We start from the raw sequence: 10,660 nt of genomic DNA, 5'->3' as shown, positions 1-10,660 counted from the left end.
AATTAACAAAGTCAGCATACCATAGAGCTTGGGAGAATGCTAATAATTGCTCATCAGGAAATGAGTCATCAATTGGCAAATCCTCAAAGTCTCCTGTGTATTCCAATTTCAGCCTGGAAAGATGGTCAGCTACTATATTTTCAGACCCCCTTTTGTCCTTGATTTCAAGGTCAAATTCTTGCAGGAGTAAAATCCATCGAATCAGCCTTGGTTTTGCTTCCTTCTTGTTCAAAAGGTACCGGATTGCAGCATGATCTGTGAATACAATGATTTTTGACCCAATTAGGTAAGATCTGAATTTGTCCACTGCAAACACCACTGCTAGGAATTCCTTCTCTATGGTAGCATAATTGATTTGCGAGTCATCGAGTGTCTTGCTGGCAGAATAAATGGCATGGAGCTTTTTATCTTTTCTTTGCCCGAGCACCGCTCCAACTGCAAAGTCACTCACATCCACATCACCTCGAATGGTAGATCCCAATCTGGTGGCTGCATTATTGATGCTGATATCAGGGCTTCTTTGATCCTGTTAAAGGAGACAAAGCAATTTTCATCAAAATTAAAGGGAACATCTTAACTTAACATGTAACACCCCTATATTCGATAGTGTGTTCTACTGTTCTAGTGACCAGTGTCTATCCGAACAACTAGGATGCCTAGAACTACACTTAAATGTTAGTGAGGAGACATAAAATAATGAAATACAAGAAAGGAAAATAGAAGAAAAACAAAAGAAAAATAATAGCAAGGAAATGTAACCAAGTTAAACGAGCCGATAACCGTAGCGATTGGGTGATCGCACCAGGAAGTTGCGGCATGGATCGTTGACTAGCCCTGGACTATGGGGAACCCTGAAAAATATTTTCAAGACTTAAATAAAAATCTATTGAATTATAAATGACATTAGAAATTTCAAATAAAAATTAAGTAATTAGTACAAAGAAAAATGAAAAATCGTGAAACTGATAAAATTCGGTGTTACCGAAAAATTAGGAATATAACTTGAAGTGGGGCATTTTAGTCATTTAACACCTAGAGTTGCCTTTTAACCTTAATGTCCATTAAAAATAAATGATATTACGCTTTAGAAATGTCATGAAAAATTAAATTGTGATACATTATATAAATAGTGAAAAAAGGGAGATAAATGTGTAAATAATGGAACTTGAAATAATTACATTTAATTATAAGTTAGTGCTCCACTAACTCAATCCTTGGACACCTATAAAACCACTTGGGGCAGCATAAACATTCATCTTCTACCTTAGGAAAAAAACCAGCCGTGAGCCTCCATTGAAGAAACTCCATGGCTGAATGAATGGACCTTCATGCAACCATGAAGTAAGCCCCTTTTTCCACTTGATTTCTTCACTAAAGTTTGTCTACTCAACATGGGAAAGAGATAAGCAGCAAGAAGGAGAGGATTTGGTGAAGTTTTGTGAAGCTCAAGTTGAGGTTAGTGCTTAATCTTTCCAATTTCCTTCACTAATCCTTGTGTTAAGCTTTGGGTAAGTTGAATTGCTAAGAAAAATTGAGGAAATGATTGAGTATTGGTGAACCTTAGTTTTGGGAGCCATGAAAATGCATGGTTAGTGAATTATTCTATATTTAATGGATGGAAATTAAGGTTGATTAACTCAAATGGAAGTTGTAGTAGTTTAATGTTCAAGTATGTGCATGTTAGTGCTTGAATTAAGGGTTTGAAATGGGACCTTGATGCTTTGGCAAAATACCATGTTTGGCAGCCCATAATATCATGAATTTGTGTGTGTGAAAATGAAGTTTATTAATGAAATATGATAGTGTTAAATTATGGGCAGCATGTGTAATTGATATTGAGGTATGAGTATATGGAAGTGTATGTGTAATATTGATATTGAGATATGTTGAATTTTGGTGGAAGTGAATGTTGAACTTGAATGGTGAATTATGTGCATTGAACAATTGAGTTATGCTTGTTGGAATTGTGTTTAGTATTTGTATAAGTGCTATGAATGAATAATGAAGTCATGAGGAGGAGAAGGAGTATCAAATTGGAAGTGTAATTGTCTTGTGCAGGTTGTGTGTTGTTGGCAGTACCTAAATTAGGTTATAAGTGCAAAATTGTGAACTCAATTGGTATGAGGCCAATGGGGGGTGAAACTAGACACCAAATAGGCCAACTTTCATGTAGAAATGTTGCCAAAATTCTACCTAGAAACTGACCTTAAAAATGACCAAATCCGGATTAGTGACTTGAAAGCCTAAAAATTGATCATTTGGGCAATAGTTAGTGTTTTGCCCATAACTCACTCAAAATAGGTCCAAATGACCTGAAATTTTTACCATGAATAGATTAGACATAGAGCTACAACTCTTATGAAAACACCAAAACTCAGAAATGACCATACGCAAGTCAAATAGCTTGCACAAGTTTAGATACTAAAACTGCCAGAACTAAAAGTGACCTAAAATTAACTAAAATTTTGCACTAAAGGTGTAATCTGTCTAGCTTTAGTAAATTGACCAGATCTTGGTTTATACACCTCAGAATGACCTAAAATTTTTCTCCGAGTGCAATAAGACATAGAGCTACAATTTTGCTTCTTTGACCAGAAGCTAAAAACCAAGAGAAATAGGACTTTAAGCTAGACCAAATTAGCACACAAAAATTGAGCACTTGGCATTTACATACAATGATGCTTGAAATAATTTGGCAATGAATACCAACTAGTAAAAATGGTAAATTGCACTATATTGGTAGCATATTGAAATGCAAAATGTGACATATTGGTAACATTAAACCTAATTCACCTAGAGTGCATCAAGGGTCAACATTTAATGGCTGACTAATGAAAGGAATAGTATCAATAAAATTTAATTATGGAACCTTATGATTAGAAACAATTTAACTGAGTACTGAAACACTTTAAATTTTGTGTTTTAGTTGAAAAGGATATTGAAGAGCATAAGGAATATTGAGTCAAGGCCAAGAGGCGACTCATTCGAGGTCTGTGCATAATAATTTTTATATTCACTACTTTTATCAAAAAATTTATTTCGAGAAATGAGTTATGAATAATTTTTTATTGTTTTAGCTTTAGGAATTTTATTTGGAAATTATTGTGTTGCCTACTTTACAAATGGAAATTTTGAGATAAATTGTGTTTAGTGGTATCGGAGCAAAGTAGGGATAGCGATACGTAATGCCTACGATTCCTGGGAACTCTCACGCATGAATCATGGCGAAGCGTGACTCTTCGCCTAGGAGCTTGTAGGGACGGCGATACGTAATGCCTGCAAGTGCTCTGATAGGTGCACTATATTCCTCCTCCATTTATGGGGTGAATATGGCTATATTTCTCCCTCTTTGACTTTCCAGTCTGAGGTGAGTATGGATGAGTTCTCATTAGCTAGCTAGCCACCTCCCTCATTGATTTCGATTAGTGGGGTGAGTATGCCTTGTCGTGGTGTACAACACGGCATGTTCGGAAATGTTTATGTCATGACCTAAGTTGTGTTATTGATTAGCAACACTGTGTTATTCGATTATTTGATAAATTTGTGTTATGTGAGCTTTAAAAAAATTATGAATTGGAAAAATTGTAAATTATCAATAAAAGTTTTATATACCGCATTTTAAATTGTTATTATGCACCACTGAGTAAATTTTACTCAGCGATAGCTTTTTCATTGCTGTCACAAGTAGACAGATGGACAGAGCAGCAGAGTAGACTGCTTGTGCTACATTTTGAGATTTCACCGAGTATATTAAGTATACCATATTTTATAGTTTTTTGTTGTAATGTATGTACACTATATGTATATATTGTACTTGGTCTTGAGTAGTTGTAAACTAAAATTGTAAATTATTTTGGCCTGTAAAAATATTGTGATATATTTCTCTTATCTCAGTTTTTTTGGAAACACTGGAAAATTGATGTTGAATTGAGTTGATAAATGTTGAGAAATTTATTGTGTTGAACTATTATTGGAGTTTTGGGATTGAAGAAATATATATATTGGAAGTACTTTTTATAGGTTTTTGAAGAACTGTTTTATTCAAAATACAGATGGCACTCTGCCAAAATTTTTACAGAAATTATTGATAATCAGATTTTTTTTTTGGTTTCACTTCAGTTAAAAAAAAAAAATTTAACACCTATCAAAAGTGCTCACCACTGTAAAAAGAAATAAGAAAAGGTTTAAAATCCCTTGTAGTATATTTAATGAGTTATCAGTAGGCGAAGTTTGATAATTCATTAGGTATACTACAGGATCATGTTATGCCTTACGGAGGGGTAAGGTGTGACATAACAGGTTGGTAAGTGGCTTAGCTATTTTGGAAAGGTCTTTAATGAATCTTCTATAGAACCCTGCATATCCCAAAAAGCTTCGCAGTCCCTTGATTGATGTTGTTGGTGGCATGTTTTCAATGATCTCAGTTTTTGCCTTATCAACCTCAATTGCTCTTTCTGATATCAAATGTCCCAGAACTATACCTTCCTTTACCATGAAGTGGCATTTTTTCCAATTTAGGACCAAGTTTGATTCTTAACATCTTTGCAACACCTTAGACAAATTAGCTAAGCAATCATCAAAATTAGTTCCATAGACAGAAAAATTATCCATAAAAACTTCCATGATATTTTCAATATAATCAGAAAAAATAGCCATCATGCATCTTTGAAAGGTAGCAGAAGCATTACAAAGACCAAAAAGCATTCTCCTATGTGCAAATGTTCCATAAGGGCAAGTGAATGTGGTCTTTTCTTAGTCTTCTGGGTGAATGGGAATTTGGAAGAATCCTGAATACCCATCTAGATAACAAAAGGAAGAGTGTTTTACTAACCTCTCTAACATTTGGTCAATGAAAGGGAGAGGGAAATGGTCTTTTCTGATGATACTGTTCAATTTTCTATAATCTATACACATTTGCCAACCAGTGACTACCTTAGTAGGGATCAGTTCATTGTTTGCATATTGGATAACAGTTGTTCCACCCTTCTTACGAACTACATATACTGGACTAACTCATTTACTATCAGAAATTGAGTATATGATACCTATATCTAATAGTTTCAAAATTTCCTTTTTGACCACTTCTTTCATGTTTGGGTTAAGTCTTCTTTGGTGCTCTATAGTGGGTTTACTGTTTTCTTCCATGGGTATCCTATGCATGCAAATCGAGGGGTTGATCCCTTTTAGGTCTTCTATTTTATACCCTATGGCCTTGTTATGGGTCCTAAGTTCTCCTAGCAATTTTTCCTCTTCTATCTTAGACAGGCTAGCATTGATTATAACAAGATGTTTGGAGTTTGAGTCCAGAAATGCGTACCGTAATGGAGATGGGAAAGGTTTAAGCTCTACCTATTTAGCGTTTTCCTGGAGCTTACCCTTGGTTTGTTCTTCCTTTAACTTCTCCATCTCGGAAGCCTTAGCTGAAGGTAGAGGTGGATGAGCTGCTAACTGTTGTGCACAGGCTGCTATTTCTGTGTTTTCATCATTCGTTATGTGACTGTGCACAATACATGTTTCAAGAGGATCTTTAGGATGTATCTTATGAAATTCCTCTTCAACTTGTTTGTCAATTATATCAACCTTGAAGCATTCATCAGGTTCGAATTTGTGTTTCATTATGTTCAACAAGTTGAATTCCACTTCTTCTTCTCCTACCTTGAGGGTTAGTCACCCATTTTTTACGTCTATGATGGCTCCGGCGGTTGCTAAGAATGTTTTTCCCAAGATGATAGGGATTTGAACATCTTCTTCCATCTCAAGGACAACAAAGTCTACTGGAATGAAGAATTTACCCACTTTGATGGGGATGTTCTCAAGTATGCCCACAGGATATTTAACAGATCGATAAGCTAATTGCAATGAGATTGTCGTGGGCCTCAGTTCTCCTTTTTACATATTGATAGAGGCATTAAACTCATGCTTGCCCCAAGATTGCATAGTGCTTTGTCTATTTTCTTGTTGCCAATGAGGCAGGGTATGGAGAAGCTTCCTGGATCTTTCAACTTTGGAGGTAATTTGTTTTGCAGTATGACACTACATTCCTCTGTTAAAGCTGTTGTCCCATAGTCTTCTAGTTTTCTTTTCTTTGACAGAATTTCCTTAAGAAATTTGGCATAGGATGGCATCTGAGAGAGTGCTTCAGTGAAGGGAACATTGATATAAAGTTTCTGTAAAACTTCTAAAAACTTCCCAAACTGCTTGTCCAATTTGGCTTTTTAAAATCTCTGAGGAAAAGGTAAGGGGGCTTGGTATGGCTCTGATAACTTTTTTTTCTTCCCTGCTTCCTCTTCCTGATCTTTCTTGGCTTTTTTCTCCTTTTTCTCTGCTTGGCTTTCAGATTTTTCTAAGGTTTCCTCTATCGGTTCTTCCTCTAGTTGTACTAGAGTTCTCCCACTCCTCAATGTAACTGCCTTACAATGCTCCCTTGGGTTAATCTCTAGTTGATTAAGCAGTTTACCAGTAGCCTTACTTGAAGAACTTGCTTGCTAAGCAATTTGATTTTTTAGCATCTTGTTATGAGTAGCAAGTTGGTCCATTCTAGAAGTTAGCTGTTTAATCAATTCATTCTATTGTTGTTGAGCTGCTAGGAACCCTTCCATCATGGATTCCATGGTTATCTTCAGTTCAGGTTGCTGAGGTTAAGGAGGCGATGGTGGTTGTGCAAAGTTTTGGCCTCTGTTCTGAAATCCAGGGGGTGCTGGTAGTTTCTACCCCTGTTGCTTGTGTATTGGCTGATTCTGCTGATTGGACCATGAGAAATTTGGGTGGTTCACTTGGGTGCTAGTAGTTTGTACCCCTATATTGGCAGGTTGCTGATTGGACCATGAGAAATTCTGCTGATTCTGTTATATTTTGAACTCATGTATCCTCCTCCATAGTTGTCCTCATGTTGACTATTTGTACCAACTGCGTTGGCTTGCATTTTGTCGAGTCTCTTTGTGAGCTGATCAAATTAAGCATTTATCATGCTTAGGGCATCCACTTCTAAGACCCCTGCTATTCTCCTTGTGGTTCCTCTTTCATTTGACCATTCATAATTATGGTATGCAACCCTCTCTAGAAGTTCAAGTGCTTGTGTCATTGTTTTCTCCATTAAGTCACCTTTTGCAGCCGAATCAACTGTGCTCCTTTTAGAGGGTAGTAACCCATTATAGAAGTTTTACAATAGTAGCCAATCCTCTATGCCATGGTGTGGACATTCCCTCTGTAGGTCTTTATATCTTTCCCATGCATCATAGAGTGATTCACTTTCCTTTTGTCTGAAGGCATTAACCTCAAGCCTCAATCTTGCAGTCTTTACAGGTGGGAAATACCTTACTAGAAAGCTTGTGAGAGGTTTTCCTAAGTGGTGAATGTTTCAGCTGGTTAAGAAAGTAACCACTTCCTTACTCTGTCTCGAAAAGAGAATGGGAATGCTCTAAGTCTTATGGCTTGATCAGAAACTCCATTCATCTTGAATGTGTCACATAGGCAAGAAAGCACTGGAGGTGATAGTGTGGATCTTCTATTAGTGAACCTCCAAACTGGGTTTGTTGAATCATTTAAAGTCACGCTGGTTTTAACTCAAAGTTGTTGGCTTCCACTGTGGGTCTGGTGACACTGGGCTGAAATCCTTGGATAAATGGAGCCCCGTAGTCTCTCAAGAGTCTTGGTCTATCATTATTATCGGCCATGGTTGGAATTTCAAGATCTTCTTGATCATGCTCTTGATGTTTCCTTTCCCTCTTGATGGCTCTTAGAGTTTTATCTATCTCCGGATCACAGTCCAAAATTTCTTCTTCTGACCTTATTCTGGTCATATACCAGATCGGGCACCTGAGAGAAAAGAAAAGAACTAAAACAAATCAAATAAAATTAAATAATAAATATAATTGCCTAAATCAGCTAAATTGCCTATCGCTTGGTATTATTAAAGCCAAAATCCCCGGCAATAGTGCTAAAAACTTATTTCGCTGGTTTTAACCCCACAAGTGCACAGATCGCTAACAAGTATTAAAGTGATGAGTAAAGTATCGTTCCCACGAGGATTTTGATTAGTAAGCAACAATCAACACAGTAATTTTGACTATTTAGGCTTTCGAACAATGAGGTAATGAAAGTTATTTATTTTAAAACACTAAAATGATAAACTTAATATGAAGTAATCTATTTTCAAACAATTCTGAAATTAAGATTTCACACTTGAATCTTACTATGGATGTTATCTTGTTTATTTACTAGATTGAGAATCGTTTGCCTTGATGGAAATTAGTCCTAAGGTATCCTAAGTCCTCTCTCAAGGCACCTAGGATGTATTCTAATTAACTTAAACTCGACTTTCATAGCGATCAAATTAATTAAAATCCTTTAAGGTCTTTGATGAATTTTGAAATTCTGCAAAGGTATCAGCCTATATCTAGGTTAAAATTCCTAGGTTCAAGATCTTGATTTTCTAATATTAATCTTCACCTTTCAGTCCTTCAATTAATATCTACAATAAATACTAAGTGGGTACTGGCACATAGCATGCATTAAGATCACAAAAAATTAAATCAAGGAACAAATCTCAAATCCAATAAATAAAACTTAATGTTTATCTATAACAATGATTACAAGAATTACTCTCCCAATTCCAAAATATGAAAACTACTCACTCATGAGTTCAACAAACATCATGATAAAAAGGTAAAGACAGTAATAAGAAATCATATAGAAGAAATAAAACAATAAAAATCCATTAAAGGAGATGGAATGAAGGAATCAAAGAGAGTTTGCAGCTTTGATTTTGTGGAACTTCAGCTGGAAAACTCCTCTTAATACTGATATTCTTCTCCTCAAGACGGCTAGAGAGAGTGCAGAATGTGAGTCTCTTTAAAACTCCTAAAAAGTGCTGTCAAAGGATCGATTCCCCCATTTGATGTTTTCTATTTTTATTTATAATAGCTGTTCTAGGGTTAAGTCATTTTGAGTCCAAAAAGCCTTAGGAGTCTGACTTGAATGTGTAAACAAAAGTGGGAACTCGGGTTTAAGTACACTGCCCGTGTGTCACTACACGAACTCGGGCCGTGTAACTTACTGGAGTGGAATTACGGAGTCTTACATTGGCACAAAAACTTACACGGATCTGCACTAGCTACATGGGCCTGGTTGCACGGGCTGTGTACTTTTGTTTTCAGAAATTTCTTCAAGCTTATGCCTAGTAGAGACTTACATGGGTCCCTGGAAATTACACGGGTCCAATTACATGACCCGTGTACTTGTGTTTCTCTATTGGTACTCCTGGCTTTCTTCTGGCAGAGAGTTACACGGGCCTGTGGCTTTGCTTACATGACCCGTGTACTTTGTATCAACAGTAATTCTCAGTCTCTTAACCTCTCCAAGCTTTCCTTTTCACTCCTATACTCTGGAGCTTCACCCAAACACCTGAAATGATACAGAAAATATGGAATTAAGGGCTTGACAATAGAAATTACAAAAAATAATGAAATCAACTACTATGCATGAGATTACTTACTTAAATGCGATGAGATAGTATACAAATGTGCTTAAAAACATCTATACAATTTAAGTGTATCAACAAGTGCATTTCATATCTTGCATATCATTACATTGTTTAAATTCAGCTATATTATTCTTGTGTACAAAAATTCCAAAAAAATATTGAAAATTTTTAAAAATTTTGAATCTTGAATTGTGAAACTTAGAACTATAACCAATTTCTAGTAAGCTAATAATTGAACTGCATGGGATAGAGGAATGAACGTATTTAGATAGGCAAAAAGGGATTTTAACATGTTGTCTATGAAAAACCTAATCTCTTTAATGGAACTAGACTAGTTAAACCCCTTCATAACTATTAATTTGTCACATCGAACTTGTGAAGTTAGGAGAAATTCCTTAAAATATAAACAAACTTGAAAATGCCTCACCAGCTCTGGAACTTATCTCTTAGACTTATCAATTCGTAATCCTAGCATATGCTTGATGAAGAAATTATTAAGGCATTCTTTGTTATAGCCTACATAAGCCTTAGCAACCTTAGTCACAATATTTCCCTTGCACCCAACTTGAGCCTATATTTTTACCTATATGATTTTCCTTGCTTACCCATATTATTTACTTAGCCCCTAGCCTAAACACGTACCTACCCTTTTGAGGAAGCTAAATGCATAAGTAAAAAGTATATTAAGTGCAAAAAGGAAAATGGAGAGAGGATGAAAAACTCGAGAAAGAGTGCAAGTGTGCAACTGAAAGTGCAATTGCAGGAATTGCTAGATAAGGGTTTCATTCACCCTAGCATGTCACCTTGGAGAGCACCAGTATTATTTATGAAGAAGAAGGATGGTACTCTCCGTCTATGCATAGACTATAGACAGTTGAATAAGGTGACCATAAAAACAGATATCCTTTACCACGGATTGATGATCTATTTGATCAGTTGAAAGATACAACTGTATTCTCCAAGATTGACTTGAGATCGGGCTACTATCAGTTGAGGGTGCAGGTGCAGAGTATTCCTAAAACTGCCTTTAGGACTCGGTATGGCCACTATGAATTCTTGGTGATGCCATTCGGATTGACTAATGCTCTAGCTGCTTTTATGGGCTTAATGAACACTATCTTCAGGCCATATTTGGATCAGTTTGTGCTGGTGTTCAGTGATGATATTTTGGTGTACTCA

The 10,660-nt window shown here is 36.1% G+C and overlaps 1 non-coding gene across 1 annotated transcript; it reads left to right on the top strand.

Moving 5' to 3' along the window:
- The first annotated feature begins 7,181 nt into the window (after window positions 1-7,181).
- Window positions 7,182-7,288, top strand: LOC131170884 (small nucleolar RNA R71). Its single transcript, XR_009141649.1, has one exon. It is a non-coding gene; the product is annotated as a small nucleolar RNA R71 (small nucleolar RNA).
- The last annotated feature ends 3,372 nt before the right edge of the window (window positions 7,289-10,660 follow it).

This window comes from Hevea brasiliensis, chromosome 11, assembly GCF_030052815.1.
Source record: "Hevea brasiliensis isolate MT/VB/25A 57/8 chromosome 11, ASM3005281v1, whole genome shotgun sequence".
Lineage (NCBI taxonomy): Eukaryota > Viridiplantae > Streptophyta > Magnoliopsida > Malpighiales > Euphorbiaceae > Hevea > Hevea brasiliensis.
This window is presented reverse-complemented; position numbering and strand designations above follow the sequence as displayed.